Source organism: Cetorhinus maximus, chromosome 1 (genome assembly GCF_964194155.1).
Source record: "Cetorhinus maximus chromosome 1, sCetMax3.hap1.1, whole genome shotgun sequence".
NCBI classification, from domain to species: domain Eukaryota; kingdom Metazoa; phylum Chordata; class Chondrichthyes; order Lamniformes; family Cetorhinidae; genus Cetorhinus; species Cetorhinus maximus.
The window spans coordinates 206299719-206316673 of record NC_135879.1 but is presented as its reverse complement, the minus strand read 5'-3'; positions in this window follow the sequence as shown (position 1 = coordinate 206316673).

Genomic DNA, 16955 nt, shown 5'->3' with positions numbered 1-16955 from the left:
ATGGACTCAATGTGTCAGGAACTCAGGTGCCTCATCATTGACATTGTCTAAATGGCAAATGAGGCATGATGTTCCGGAGAAGGCCAAATGATGGTGGCCTATATACCTTTTTCTGGAAGGGCCTTCCAGGAGAGGAATCACGCCTCCATTGGGTGGGCTTTGCCATCAAAAATGAGCTTGTCTGGCACCTCACTGACTCCCTCTGTGGAATAAGCGAGTGCCTCATGACTGCCTGGCTCACCTTAATGAGGAATCAGCATGCCACTGTCATCAGCACATATGCTCCTATAGACGCAACAGAAGAAGCCAAGGAGGAATTCTACACTGACCTTGAGCAATCCTTAGCCGGAATCCCAACAGGCGACAAACCGATTCTCCTTAGAGATTTCAATGCTCCAACAACAGTCTAGCTCAAGGTCGGTGTATCTATCCACAGTGGCAGCAGTGTATGCCATCTACAAGATAGAACACAGCAAATAGCCAAGCCTCCTTCGACAGCACCTTCCAAACCTGTGACCTCTACCACCGAGAAGGACAAGGGCAGCAGACTCATGGGAACATCGCCACCTGCAAGTTCCCCTTCAAGCCACACCCCATCCTGACTTGGGACTAAATCACCATTCCTTCACTGTCGTAGGGCCAAATGAACTTCCTACATCAGATGGACTGTAGCATTTCAAGAAGGCAGCTCACTCCAACCTTTCTTAAGGGCAATTAGGGATGGGTATTAAATGCTGACCTTGTCAGTGATCCTTACCTCCAATGAATGATTAAAAAGATGTCAAGGCTGTAAAGTTTTTCTTCTTGTGAGTAAACATGATGTGATACTGAGCCATGTACTTAGAGAAGCTACCGGATTTGTGATGAGGTTATAATTGAAGTGGTGCGATTTCAGAATTCCTGAGTTTTGGTGCAAAGACGATCAGCCAGGATTGCTACCACTGACCGGTCTCCAGGGACCTCTACTGGAAAGGACATGTGTGGATGACAGGTGAGGACATGGTCAGGCTTGGCTGCAATACCATCTCAGGTAAAATAAGCAACATATATGCCAGGTGTTCTGCCTTTGCTCCAATTTACTGATGGCAAGTGGAAAACACTGGCCTCATTGTCCAGCAGGAAGAATGTCCAAAACAAAAACAGAATTACCTGGAAAAACTCAGCAGGTCTGGCAGCATTGGCGGAGAAGAAAAGAGTTGACGTTTCGAGTCCTCATGACCCTTCAACAGATACTGACACTGTGCACACTTTAGAGGATATCTTAGAGGCAAGATACACATGAGGGCCCACTGGGCATGAGTGGGCTGTAGGTGGGGCAGGAGACAAGGATAGTGCAGGTACCAGCTACCTAGAGTGAGAGATCCCACATGTATTCTGCTCTGGACGACTCAAATGAGGACTTCAATGAAACAGCCTATGTGCTTAGTACATTGGAAGTGCCGCTAGAAAGCCAGTGGCCACTGTCAAAGAGCATTGGGGAGTCTGGTTCCAACTAGGCACAAGGCTTTGTGTAAAGCTTGGATCCCATCTATTCGAGCATGGAAATGGAGGCCAGCTTCATTAGCACATTTGCTGAGCCAACCATGACGCAACGTCTGATGGCTGATGTCTCAGCTTTTATTGCAGCTCAAACAGAAGACGCCCAATAGGCTAAATTTTACCAGCCGCCAGGAGGCAGGCTGGGAGGCCTGGAGGCCAGTTCAGATCGGCACCCCAACGTGGTCCCACCGTTGAAGCATTTTATTGACAGAGGAACCAGATACAGAGAGGCTGCCTGGGGAGGCTCCAATTCACATCATTAAAGGCTCTATTAAGCATCAGCATAGGGGTAGGGGAGGGGGAGAGGGAAGATCTCTTTATGGGACAAAGGAAAGGCCACAAGCCTTTTGATTTAATTTTTTTTTACTTATCTGTTTACCTGCCAAAGTTTCCTGCTTTTCTCACCAATGACCACCTGTCCCGATGGATCTGCTGAGGCTTCAGAGCTGGAGGCCCTGTGACTAGGCCGGCAGCATGGAGAGCCCACCTGCTGTCCTTAATTGGATAGCAGGCCCACAGGGGGCCAATTAGAAAGTTGCCTGTGGTAAATTGCCAAGCAGGTCCAGGCTGGTAAGTGCAGGCTCGAGATCCGCTTTTTAACCCAACGATGGAGTCCCGATGCCCCTTGTAAAATTCAGTCCAACGTTTGGGTACTGCAAAGGAAGTTCAGACTGCTTCCATCATAACTGTGGATTCCAGTGCGCAATGGGGCTTGCAGGACCCCTGCATGCCCCGGGACAGCACTGTGGCAGGCATTCTGCAGGCCTGTCCAATGCACCATACATTTCAGCACGTACGCACATCAGCCTTTTTCTGTTCACCACCCCCAGTGAGGTCCACGTTTGCCCTTCAACATATTGCTCCGATTGCTGAGGCAAGCTGCCAAGGGGGTGTGGCAGCGGGTCCATAGAATCTGCTATCCTCTCTCCGGATGACTGCGTTTTCCCGTCCATCACTCCAGCAGTGTTCTTGTTGTTCCCGGTCAGCCAGTCAGCCCCCAGGCTGCTGCCACCCATGGCGAGGTGACGCAGTATAAAGCCGGGCTCTCAAGGGCTGGAGCTGCTCAAGGTCGTACTGCAAGACCATCTGCAGTCTCCCCCACAGAAAATCAGCAGCCTTCCACTAGCCATGCTGCACCCATTGGAGTAGCACTGTGTAGGAGCACTAGGACAGGCAATGGCACTGCAAAACAGGGACTAAGAAATGCACGAGGGTGAATCATTCCATTTTTTATGTATTGCTAGAAGTGTTGTAGAATAAAGTTTATATCTCTGCTACCTGTGATCTATGTCCAGGTCAGGCCAAGATAAACTGCAATCACAGACCGAATGCAGGCTTTCTCCTAAAAGGCCTTCTAATTTTTCTGACCTCCTTGTAACACCCCAACACCATTTGGCCATTTGGCCCATCGTGTATGTGCTGGCTCTCTTCAAGATCAATTCACCTCTTCCCACTTCCCTGCCTTATCCCCATAGCCCTGTAAATATTTCCTTTTCAGATAATGCTCCAATTCCCTTTTTAATGCCTCAATTAACCCTGCCTCAGGAAGTGCATTCCAGATCCTAATCACTCACTGCGTGAAAAAGTTTTTCCTCATGTCACCATTGCTTCTTTTGCCAATCACCTTAAATTTGTGCGCTCTGGTGCTCGATCCTTCCATCAATGGGAACAGTTTCTCCCTGTCTCCTCTGCCCAGGCCCCTTATGATTTTGAATACCTTTGCTTCAGCTCTTCCAACTCTTTTTTGTATCTAAGCTAAAAGCAAAATACCGTGGATGCTGGAAATCTGAAATGAAAACAGGAAAGGCTGGAAAAGTTCTGCAGGTCTGACAGCATCTGTGGAGAGAGAAGAACAGTTAACGTTTCGAGTCTGTATGACCCTTCTTCAGAGCTAAAGAGGAGTAGAAATAAGCTCTTTAGCTCTGAAGAAGGGTCATTCAGGCTCGAAACGTCAATTGTTTCTCTCTCCACAGATGCTGTCAGATCTGCTGTGTTCTTCCAGCATTTTCTGTTTCATTTCTTCTTTGTATTTGTTTGCTGCCCGGAAAATTGAGCATTGTTGTGTCTTCTCTGCCAAATCATTATTCAGAGAAGTGTTGAATTCTTCCTGTTTCTTTTAATATTTTTCCAGAGGTACAAACTTTGACCCAAGGGAATCCTATAGTCTGTAAAGGTCTTTCAGCAGGTTTTCTTTTTCCTTTGGCAGCATCGGTGGAGAAGAGAAGAGTTGACGTTTCGAGTCAACTTTTTGCCAGACTTGCTGAGTTTTTCCAGGTAATTCTGTTTTTGTTTTTGTTTTGGATTTCCAGCATCCGCAGTAGTTTTTTGTTTTTATTTCTTTTTCCTTTGGAAGGTTGCTCACCTCATCTCGAACTCTGTCATCAAGCATGGTCTCTTTGAGTTCCTTTTGCTGTTCTACCATGTTTTGACTTAAAATATCTTGTGTTTCTTCAGGTTGTTGAACTCTTACACACTCCTTTCCCAAAATAGGAACGTTTCCTGCTTCCTTTTGTAATCACAGTGGCCCGTCAAGGGTGACTTCCCTCAGCCAGTTTTCCGCTAGGAGACTTGGTCCTCTGCCTCTCAGTACCAACACTGGTAGCTCTGCTAGATTGGCTTTCGTAATGGACAGTAACTCTGCTTATGCCTTTGACTTGGATATCTTCACCAGAGTAAGCTTTTAATTTAGCATCAGCTTCTTACAAATTTAATTTACGTTCATCACAATTCAGATATTTGAAGGTGTGTTCACCAATCGCTGCAGTGGAAGATCCAGTGTCCACTTCCATCTTAACAGATCTGACATTTACTTTCACTGTTACATATCTTGGTTCTGTCTTTCCAACCTTCAAACAAAATAACGAATAAGTATCTGAATTTGTTGCTTCGGGCTCTTCTACATCGTGGATCTCACGGGGGGATTTTCTTTCATTTGAAAGTCGGCCTGACCCTTGCCTTGCACCGTCTCATTATGTGTCCATCTCAATGGCAATAAAAACATTCGATCTTTTTAAACTGCCAACCGTTATAAGACTGCTTGTTTCGCTGCTAAGTCGTTTCTTTTTTATTTTTTAATATTTTTATTATGGCTGTTTCCACTTCTCGACAGAGTCTTGCATTTGCGCGCCCTTTTTGGCCAGGGCTTCCCCGCCCAACGAGAAGGATGGCACTGCTTTGTGCTCCCTGTGTGGCTTTTGAATCCCTTACTGCACTTTCCATGGCCTGTGCTATCTCGAGTGCCGTCTTAAAATCCAAATTTGTTTCAGACAGTGATCGCTTCTGAATCGTGTCCCCATGCACACCGCACACTAAACGATCTCTGAGCATGTCACTTAAAGATGTACCAAACTCGCAACGTTCTGTTAATTGTTTCAAACTTGCCACATAGTGTGCAACGGTCTCCCCCGGGGCTCTGTTTCTCGAGTTAAACTTGAACCGTTGCATCGTTACTGGGGGCTTTGGCTGGCAATGACCCTTCACGAGGTCCACCAATTCATCAAAACTTTTCGAATCTGGGGCACTGGGTGCCGTCAAACTTCGAATCAAGCCATAAGCAGAAATTTTCGCTCTGCGGGCGGGCGCGCGCCCAACCCGCTCGAGTGTGAAGTGATGCGTGTGTACGTCGGCCGAGCGTGCCGATGTCAACGCGCAGTCGCAGGCGCCCGCCAACATTTAAAAGGCCTGTTAAGGCCATTAAGTAATCAATTGACTTAAAATTTTTGCTGCCCGTCCAACCTTACGGGCGAGCGTCCAGATGTAACCACACGTCATCGCGATATTTCGCTGGGCGGGTGGGTGATGAAGTGCGATGCGCGTCTGCCATTAATTAAACGGGCTAGTTAAGGCCCTTAACTCGGCAATCGATGCCGATTTTCAGGCGCCCGTGCGATCTTTGGCTCGGCGCATGGGCGCAACGGGCAGGCGGGTAAGAGACTTTTTAATAAAACTCATCCACAGGCAGGATAAGAGGGCTCAGTGGGGTTGTCAATCTGGTCTGTGAGTATTTATTGCAGGAAGTTTTTTAAACTTGCCTGTGTGATCTGTAGCTGTTCAGAACGAATTCCAGCAGCTTTCTCTGTCCTTTGAACCTTCAGCTCAGCACTCTTCAGTCAGTAATCTTTAATCGGGCCTGCAGCTTTCTGGAGGACTCCCTTTAGCCTGGGTATGGGTTCTGACATCTCCAATGGAGGCAGCTCCTCTGAGGAGGAAGGGAGGGCTAGAATAGGAGGAGGCCAGGAGTGCACAATCAGCCTCCAGGGGAGCCACCTTTAGGAGGACAAGCACAGGCACAAGGGGCGCAGGGCCAAGAGGTAGTCCAAGGTGGAAGGGGCCGCAGAAGACGCCACTATCCTGATGCCAGGGTATACAGGCGGCGAAGCAGCTATCTCAATATGTCTAAGGTGCAGTGCCACAGGATGCTCCGACTGTCAAGGGAGACAGTACACTACAACTGTCAGATGATTGGCCCTGAGATCTCCCCTAACTGTGTGGGTGGACACTTCATGCCAGCAGCTCTGAAGCTTACAGTTGCCCTCAGCTTCTATGCCTCTGGCTCCTTCCAGGGCTCGGTTGGTGAGCTTTGCGGTGTCTCCCAATCATCTGTCCACACTTGTGTCAAGCAGGTTATAGACACTCTGTTCCGACGGGTATTGACCTTCATCCGCTTCTGCTGGGACCAGGCAAGTCAGGCACAGCGAGCCAGAGGCTTCACGGCCATTGCTGGCTTCCCCCATGTCCAGGGTGCAATAGACTGCACACATGTGGCCATCAAGGCGATAGCAGGTGAGCCTTTGTCAACAGGAAGGGCTTCCACTCCATGATCGTGTAGATAGTGTGTGACCACAGGATGCTGATTTTACAAGTCTGTGTAAGGAACCCAGGCAGCTCCCACGACGCCTACATCCTCAGACACTCCCAGATGCCGGGGCTCTTCAGTGCTCCGGCTCGGCTGGATGGTTGGCTGCTGGGTGACGAGGGCTATCCCCTCAGAAGGTGGCTCATGATACCTCTCCACCATCCAACTGCAGAAGCTGAGCAGCGGTACAATAGGAGCCACAGCACCACAAGGGCTGCAGAGGAGAGAGCCATCGGTCTTCTCAAGATGCGCTTCCGATGTCTGGACTGCTCAGGGGGTGCATTCCAGTACCCCCCAGGTCGTGTCTCTGTGATAGTGGTAGTATGCTGCGCTCTGCACAATCTTGCACTGGAAAGGGGGAACACAGTGGACGATGAAGACCTTGATACAGTGGTTGCGGGGGCACACGATGAGTCCAGCACTGATTTGGAGGATGAGGAAGCACAGGGGAATGATGAGGGGCTGAACGCTAACCTGGCACTACACCAAGGAAGCAGGGACACCTGGGAGACTTTAATCCAATGAACCTTCAGCTAGCTCCACACAAGTGGATCAGGAGGACCAGCCTTGCCTGGCGCTTCCAGACTCGGCATCTAAGTACTAAATATGCCACTTCATCAGCTGCAACTAAGGGCTTTGGACATAAACCTCAATGTCCTTTCAAACACTCATGACATGTCTGTAAAACATACAAATGCAGCACAAAGGAGCCGCCCTGAGCCATGATAACACATCTGGTTTTAATTTTATCTGTCATATGGTCCAACAAAATGAAACAAAACGTTTTTACAACAGCAATAAATAATAATTCCCTAATCTAGGGCCAACACAAAAGCACCAGTGAGAAACCCGTCATGTGCCTAAGGTGCCTTATGCTTATGTTTTCGGGTGCTACATCTTGGTGCCACCCCAACACTCAGAGTGGCTTCTGAGAAGCCTGCTGACTCTGCTGTCCTTTTGGCCTCCATGACCTTGGTGGCCATCCTCTGGCCCGTGGAGCCTGTGCTTGCTGTGCTTGGGAGGGATCGGCCAGTTCCACAGCTGGTATCTCCCCAGTTGTCGCAGCCTCAACAGATGCAATGGTCACTGGTAGAGGGGTGGAGGAGCTGCTGCCCTCATCTGCAGCGACCTGAGAGGAGCCGCAGAGACGACAGGCAGCTGCTGCGCCGACGTGAGGTTGCTTCGGACCTCCCTGCTCACCGTCGATGAATGGGCACCAAGCTGGGAAACTTGGTGCCCAGACCATCTCCCACATTGGCAATGACCAGCTGTGGCACTGTGAGTGCTTGCAGGTCTGAGCGTAACCCCAGGAGAAGCTGCTTGTTCTCCTGGAAGTCCCTCTCCAGGAGAGTCGCCACTCTCTCCATGGAGGAAGCATGATGCTCTGACATGAGGCTCATGGCATCACTCGTGCTCCGCGTGGACGACTCCACCACAGACACCAAGTGAAGCATAGTCTCGTGCAACACTCCCAGGTGCTCCCGCACACCCGGCCGCATTTCCTGCAGCTGCTGCGTCGCGGACGACTCCAGAGGCACATCATCACACACCGACTGAGCATGTGCCTGATTCCCTGCAGTCTTCCGGCTTCTGGCGCCATCGGCACTCTCTGTCTCTGCCAACTCCTCCAGCGATTGTGAAGTGCCCTCTCCACTGTGCCCTGGGACACTAGCCGATGTTGCAATGCCCACCGATGTGCTAGTATCTGCTCTGGTGCCTGCTTCGCAGAAATGGTGTGAGGCAGGTGACAGTTCATGGCCCTCAGGTGTGAGAGGGGGCATCTGTAATGGAGCCTGGTCGCCAGGCTCTGATGATGCTGAAAATAACAACAAGGACAGTGGATCAGTTAGCGTCCACACAGTGACACACTTCATCCTTTTCCCCTGGCTCATTATGCGCTCAACCTTCCAGAACCTAAGGAGACGAATATTGGTGGGGTGGGAAATAGTCAGGAGGAGACCCAAACACTACAGGCAGATACAGATGAGCTGGTCACATGGCCTAAGGAATGCCAAATGGAATGTTATGTGGATAAGTGTGAGGTGATGCACCTGGGCAGGACAAACAAGGTACAGGAATACACAAGGAATGGTAGGACCGTGGAAAGTAAGGAGGATCAGAGGGACCTTGCTGAGCATGTCATCAGGCCCGTTAAGGTAGTGGGACAGGTACATAAGGCGTTTAGGAAGGTAAATGCCAGACTTGCCTTTATTAGCCGAGGAATAGAATGTAGGAACAGGGAGGTCATGTTGCAAGTGCAGAAAATGCTGCCGAGGCCACAGCTATACTTCTGCGTGGAGCTGTGATCAGCACGTCATGGGAGGGATGCGACTGGAGTGGAGGGAATGCATAGGTCGCTGACCAAGATGCATGCTGGGCTGGACAGTTGGAGTTATGAGGACACATGGCATAGACTGGGGATATTTGCCGTGGAGCAGAGGGGATTGAGGGATGACATTATTGAGCTTCATAACATTATTAGGGGCATAGATAGGGTTGACAGAAAGGAACTTATCCCCTTGGTGGAGGGATGAGTAACCTGGTGGCATTGATTTAAGGTAAGGGGCATGAGGTTGACAGGTGAGGTGATGAGCAACATTTGCACACAGTAATGTGGGACGCACTGGCTGAAAGGGTGGTGGAGGCAGAAACCCTCCTAACAAGTAATAAGTATTTGGATGTGCAGTTGCGATGCCATGGCTTACAAGGCCTTGGGGATAGTGGTCAGAAATGGGATAAGGTGACTTTGGAAGATGCTTAACACGTGCATCTTCGAAGGGCCAAGGGACCTATGTCTATGACCCACGCGTCTGACTCTATCAGTCTGTGATCGAGCAATGTTGCTACAATAACGATTCCAAAAATCATCAGTGCTTTGGATGGTGGGAAGACAGAGCAGCTGTCACTGTGGACCTCAAATACCTGGCCGCTCCACCCCAGCCTCACCGATACCTGTGGACCTGGGCTCATGGTGCCTTTCAAGCTCCAGGGCCTCTTGCTTGAAACGGCTCAAAATCACCAACTGGGCCTGGCCGCCTGCAGTCCACAAACACTCAGAGGCATTGTGTGCATTTTTCTCCAGCAAAACAGAGAAGACCATTCATTGCAGCTAATCGCACATGTACTCTACACGCGCACGCTGCACCCCAACCACAGTGGCCCATCTGAGGCCTCGAGTGCCTTCTCTCCACGCTACTGCTGATCAGTCACAAAAAATATAGTACAACAGCTCCCAACCACCCCGTTCCCCCCCCGCCCCCCCAACGGCTATCTTGGACACATTCTGCATCCATCACTTTCAGAAACACATGGTCTTATCTCCCATAGCAAGGAGGCACAACTAGGTGTGGTGCCGAGGGCAGCAGATGATTCTTGGCCACGAGACCTTGAGGCTCCCCTTCCACAATATCATCACCGTGAATAGGACATGTGTTGGAGTTCTGAGTATGCGTCTAGCTGCATCTCCTGCAGGTTGCCCCCAGGCTAGTCATGTGTGACTAAGACCAACACATGGTGCAGGGAGAACCCATGTCCTCATGAACCACTGAGGCTGATGTAAGCATGGTCACTATCTGCTTGACCACCCAACATACGAGAAATGCCCAACCTGATTCAATGCAGTCACGACAGTAAGACTAGGTAGGGGGGGCCCTCAAAGGCTAAGGCTACCTGCTGGATTAAATGCCCAACACCAGCATGGTACTCACCCTTCCAGAGCACAACAAATCATTGAAGCACTTACGGCACTGGACCCAGGTGCACCGCACCACGCTGGGTGAGCTCACCACCTCCACCACCTCCTCCCAGGCACGCTTCATCATGTGAGGGGGCCGCCTCCTCTCATCCTGGGGAGCCAGCACCTCCCGCTGTGCTGCTACCTCCTCAAGAAGGGCAGCAAGGCAATCGGTTCAGAAAAGCGAGGGGCACATTGGCCCCCTGCTGGCCTATCCTGCAGCCTGCCCTGGTCCTGGGACAGACCCTGCAGCCTGCCCTGCTCCTCTGCCCTCCCCTCAACATTGACCTGCTAAGCAGACCCCCTGCGGTTGGATCTCCAGGTGGCCATAGCAAACAGCCTGCAGGTGGCTGCCAGGCCTTTTTTTAAACAGACTGCCGGGTCGCCATTGGACCTGGCGGTCTGTACACGCCCGCTGCAAACTTCACACTCCCGCTCTCCTTGGGAGTCAGAAATGCGCTAGGCGGGCCTTAATTGGCCCGCCCGCGCAAAATGGTGGTGTGGCCCGTCTGCATCAGCACCTGCTTCGCCCACCCGCCAAACGTAAAATTTTTGCCTATGAAGCATTCACTCACTCGCATATGCGAAGTTCATGCCTGCACCCCCCCCACCCCGGCCCGCATAGGCAGCGCTGAGCACTGCCACTCGTGTTTCACGATGGGCGGGCCTTAATTGGCCCGCCCAGCATGAAATTGCAGTCTGGTCTCGATCGTGGGTGACGGTTGGCTTCCTGACCGCCCCCACCGAGCCCGCCCACCAAGGGCAAAATTCTGCCCATAGGTTTTATTCCCATATGTAGATAAGAGAATCGCTCGCCTCTTCTCTTCCCCTGTAATCTCGATCGTTTGGAAAAAGAATGCTCAATATAATGAGACCAATCGTTCATGGCTGGATCAAAAGGATCAATTTTTTTGAATTGCAGCATTCTGTGAGGGGATTGCTTCTACGATTTGGACGGAAATTCTACTTACTTCTGTGCAAGGTCATGTCATTTTGTTTCTCTTGATTTTTTCCGTTATTTTACTCTCGACACCAGCTTGTTGTATCTTCGCTTCATTTTTGCTTGATCCTCACTTTTCCTCATCACCAGTTTGTTGGGACTTGTAGATCCCAGTTGCATGCTTGTTGAGGGATGACCGAATTGGTACTATAGATAGAGTTGATCAGCAGACACTTCTTAGGTGGAAAACATTGTGTCTATTTACAAAGGTACACAGCAGCTACTCATGTGTGCTTTCACATCAAACTCTATCTCCATACTATTGACTACTAACTATAGACCACTGACCACAGAGGTAGCCCGCGCTACTCCTCTATTGGTTACACAAGGTCATGTGATCTTCCTTTATAACATTCTTCTTAAAGGTATACTACACATTAGATAAAAACCATAATTACCACAGAGTCAGGAGATGCTTTCATGTGTAGAGCCTCTTTGCAGTGTAACTGCTGCTGAGGAGCTAGCAGCAAGACCAGCAGCCATTTCATGGAGGGAGCTTCAGTAGGAGGGGAGCAGCTGTCATTGCTTCAAGGGCAACATTAGTGCAGACGTCAGTCTCCATGAACTGCCTTCTGCTTGGGGATAGATGGGCATTGAAAATTACTGCCAGCAATTGATTAAAAGGCTTCAATTATCACACAGCTTGGACCTTCCATTATGAAGCTGCCTCCAATGCAGTGTCAGGCTTCTGACAGAGCAGTTGGCCCATGTGATTCTGGGAAATTCTCCTCCCTCTTTGAAAATGGCTCTTAATTGAGGCCTTAACTGACTTAATTGACTGCCCACCTCCTGCAGGCAGACAAACTACTCTACTCACAGTTTACCCTGGGAAACTTGCCTGGATGTGGGAACACATCAGGAAACTGACCCAATGCCCTGCATTTTAAATTCCCCTGACCCAACAACACACCGCTGTCCCCTCCCCCCCTCCCCCCAACCCATCACCTCCAGTCCCAAAGCTGCTGGGAAGATTCTGGCCTTACTATGCTGTTAAAGGGGGTATGGTAGCATAGTGGTTATGCTATTGGACTAGTAATCTAGAGGCTTGGAGACATGTGTCAAAATCCAACCATGGCAGGTGCAGAATTTAAATTAAGTTGACTGACTAAATCTGAAATAAAGAACTAGTATTAGTCGTGGTAGTCTGATATAACCACTGAATTGTCATTAAAACCCATCTGATTCATTGGTATCCCTCAGTGCAGGAAATCTGCCATCTTTAACCATTCTGGCCCATATGTCACTCTAGACTTACAACAATGTGATTGTGAATCTTAAAAGCCCTCTAAAATGGCCTATAAAGCCATTCAGTTGTGTTCAAGAAGGCAGTTCCACAAAACCATCTCAAGGGCAATTAGGGATGGGCAATAAATGCTGGCCTTGCCAGTGAAGCCCACATCTTGTGCATGAAGTAAAAAAGGTAGTCCAGCAACTACTCAATTGTGTAAACAATCACTACAAACTCAGAGAGCTACCAACACCTTCTCCTTAGAAGATCTTGCCAGCATTGTTTTTTTTTATTCATTGGGTATGGACGTCGCTGAGACAGCATTTATTGCCCACCCCTAATTGTCCCTGTTCAGAGGGCATTTAAGAGTCAACCACATTGTTGTGGCTCTGGAGTCACACGTAGGCCAGATCTGGTAAGGATGGCAGATTTCCCTCCCTAAAGGGCATTAGTGAACCAGATGTTTCTTACAGCAATCATTTCATGGACATCATCAGACTTATCCGGGTAGTTATTGAATTCAAATTCCACCATTTGCCATGGTGAGATTCAGACTCAGGTCCCCAGAATACTGCTCTGAGCCTCTGGTTCAGTGACAATATCACAATGTCACTGCCTCCCCTCCTTTCCTTGTGGATGAATAAAACATTGTCAAATAAAATAGTCTAGAAATTCCAGGAGGGTGCAATTGGAGCTGGAACCTGGGTCCACTAAGTATCAATCTTTTCTAGTAGGCAATATATAACCAGAGAGTTGTATATCCTTTCTAAATTAGTAAAAGTTAAATGGCCACCCTCAAGATATGATGAGCAATAACTGGGTTAACAGAATGTGCCTTCAGTAAGTTTAATGAATATATTCCTACAGAAACAGATTCAAACCACAAAATGACTCATGAAGACATATGTTTTCATGCAGAAATACAGACAAAATCAATAAAGTGTCATTTCTGCTTGGGCTCCACTTAAAAGGAAAATTCTGCCTCTTTTAAATGTATATTTTCATTAACACCAGTTATAGTTTAATGTTCAACAACTTTATTTCCAGTAATATGAGAGAGGTGAGAGGCAACTAGGTTAACCCTTCCAGTCCTGGGTTGAGGATTTTTAACATTTTAAGTCATACCTTATAATTATCTCCTGATTAGTTATCATCATTAGTGACATAGGCTGCAGGGGTTCAAGAAGGCAGCTCACCACTGCCTTCTCAAGGGCAACTAGGGATGGGCGATAAATGCTAGCCCAGCCAGCGAAGCCCACATCCTGTGAATGAATTTTTTAAAATCACCACAGTGTTTACATAATGACCACCTCAGATAGTGGAGGCTAGACCTTCACCTAAGTGTGCCAATTTTACCAAGCTGTGGTAAACTTTTATTGGCCTTCAGAAAAGTATAACTGAAATGAAGTTACTACTAATATATTCAGGAATATAAGTACTGCAGCAAACTAACCATTTTTACACATATCACAGCACAGAATTATAAGTGCCTCCTAATTAGTTAGCATCACTGCAGTGTTTATATAATGACTTTGTATTTTAAGTAAATTCCCATTTTGCACATATGCAGGCATTTTGTTTTTCATTTTCTGTAAATCATCTGCAGAAATGTGTTATTAATTCATTTAAATTAATTACTTTTATAATTTATACATCAGTTCATATCAGATGAATATACGCACAGATGTTTTCCCAGTGCCTAATTCCATTCACATACCTGCAAAACTTAAGTAATTATACAGCCCAAATATTGCATTTAGTGTCTACACAAAAGGTCCCGCTATGGACACACAGGTGTAAGTGCTGATTCCCAGTTCCATTCCCCTTCCCTGAAGCTGCAAGCTGTTTCATAACAAGTACAGAGAAAGTAAATTCATGAGTAAGTCAGATGAGGAAAAAATACTTTAAAATAGCAAAAGCAGGATGGAGGAGAACAAAAATACAAAAATTAGATAGGATGGGGGTGGGATATGAGAGAAAGAGATCAGAAGGAGAGAGAGAACATGAGGTGAAAGCAGAAGATAAGATGAGAGAAGGAGAGAGAGAAGGGCAATGAGGGATAGGATATCAGTGTGAAAGTTGAAGAATAAAGGATGAGTAGGAGATTAATGTTGGATGTAGTGGCATACTGGAGAAATTATGGGAAGTATTAGACTAAATGAAAAGCCTTATAATGCTGCATGGAATAGGGGTAAGCCTGAAGATTAGGAAAGTTTTAGAAACCAGCAAAGGGTGACCAAAAGATTCACAAAGAGGGCATAAAAGTAGAATATGAAGGTAAGATAGCTAGGAATATACGATTGATTGTAAGATCATTTGCAAGTATATAAAAAGAAGAGTAGCTAAAGTAAACAGTGGTCCCTTTGACGCAGACAGGAGAAATTATCATGGGGAATGAGGAAATGTCAGAAACATTAAACAAATATTTTGCATTTGCCTTGAAAGTAGAAGACAAAAAATTGCATAGAAGAAATAGAAGATAACCAAGGGGCTAATAAGAGTGAGGAACTTAAAGTATAAGTATAAATATCAGCAGAAAAAAATGTACTAAAGAAACTTAAGGGACTAAAAGCCAACAAATCCCAGGACCTGATGGCCTATATCCTAGTGTTCTAAAAAAAGTAACTGCATAGATTAATGGATGTACTGGCTATCATTTTCCAAACTTCCTTAGATTCAAAGCAGTCCCAGTAGATCGTACATCAGCAAATGCAACACCATTATTCAAGAAAAGAGGGAGAGGGAAAAAAGGGAACTACAGGCCAGTTGACCTGACATCACTTGTTTGGGAAAATGCTGGAATCTATTATTGAGAAAATCTTAACAATGTGCTTAGAAAATCATAGTATGATCAGGGACAGTCAACGTTGTTTTACAAAAAGGAAATTGTGCTTGGCAAATTTATCAGAGTTTTTTGAGGATATGACTCGGAGGGTAGATAAAAAGAAACTAGTAGATGTATAGCTCGATTTCCAAAAGGCATCCAATAAATTGCCACATAAAAGCTTAATACACAAGATAAGGGCTCATTCAGTTTTGGGTAATATATTAGCATGGACAAAGGATTGGCTAATGGATAAGAAGCAGAGACTGGTCATAAATGGGACATTTTCAAGTTGGCAGGCTCTAGCTACTGGAATGCTGCAAGGATCAATGCTGGGGCCTCAGCTTTTATCACGTATATTAATGATTTAGACAAAGTGAACTAGAGTCATACATCGAGGTTTGCTGATTACTCAAAGCTATGTGGGAATATAAACTGTGAAGAGACACAAAGAGGTTGCAAAGAGATATAGATGGGTAAGTAGGTGGACGACAAGGTAGCAGATGGAGTTTAATGTAGGGAAGTGTGAGGTTATTCAGTTTTGTAGTAAGAATAGAAAAGCAGAAAACATTTTTAAAAGGCTTCAAATTTTTAAATCTTGATGTTCAGAAAGACTTGGGTGTACTTGTACAGGAAATACAATGGCCAAGATTTTCACAGCTCCATCTGTGCCAGAACAGAGGCAGGGGACATTTAAAATGGCTGGTGGGACATGATTCTGAGATTCCCACCCCCATTCCCACTGTGGGATTTTTATGGCACTGGGATAAGGGTGTGGGTAGCGAGCTCTAATGCAGCAATCCTCTCCTTGCCTACTCCATTGTGGGGGTGGGGGCACCTTTGACCCCCCTGCTTCTCCCATGGACTTGCATCTGTTTTGTCAGGAAGCATGATTCACAGTACCTCAGAGGAGTTGTGAACCAATGGGGAAAACTGTTATGGAGTCAGGAGCCTTTTGACAGGTAATTTTATAAGGTATTCAACTGTCATAATTAGATGCTGTATGATAAATTAAGTATGTGTTTAATGCAGTGATTTGACATAGGATTCTGTCCTTAAAAGGAAATTGACCATTAAATTGACTAGCATTGTGTAAATATTCATATTCATTAGTCTACATTATCCAGTGGATAAAGTGCTCTTCTGCATTCAACAGTATTGCAAATCTGATTTAAATGTGTCATCTGCACACTGTGCTTTCATCGTTATATTGATTTAAATGTTTCATCTGGGCACTGTGCTTTCATCTTTACATTGATTTAAATGTTTCATCTGGACATTGTGCTTTCATCTTTATATTGATTTAAAATTCATAAATCTGTTGAGTTTTGAAGTACTCTTGCAGTATGCACTATGGGTAGAATTCATGAGCCCTCTAATAACAATAGAAAGTCTTTGAAATGCTCATGAAACAGTCAAAATAAGCAAACATCCATTTAAAGACACCTTGAGAAAAAAGGCTTGATCCTATTAAGTGTTCATAAAACTGTTAAAATTAATAAACAGGCATTTAAAACCACTCCCAAGAAACATGATCCTCTCAGCAGTTCATCAAACTGTCAACCAAACAAAACTCAACATCCCTTTGACAGCTGCATAAACAGCCCTACAGAGCTGAATCCATTAATGGGGTTTGGAGCTCAGTCATGCATTCATAATAGGCTTCCATTGTACAATTGTCTCAACTAAGGCGCTAAAGCTAATAAATTGAAACCTGTGAAACATAATGAGCAAATGGCCAAAGAGGTAAGTTTTAAGGAATGTCTTAAAGGAAGA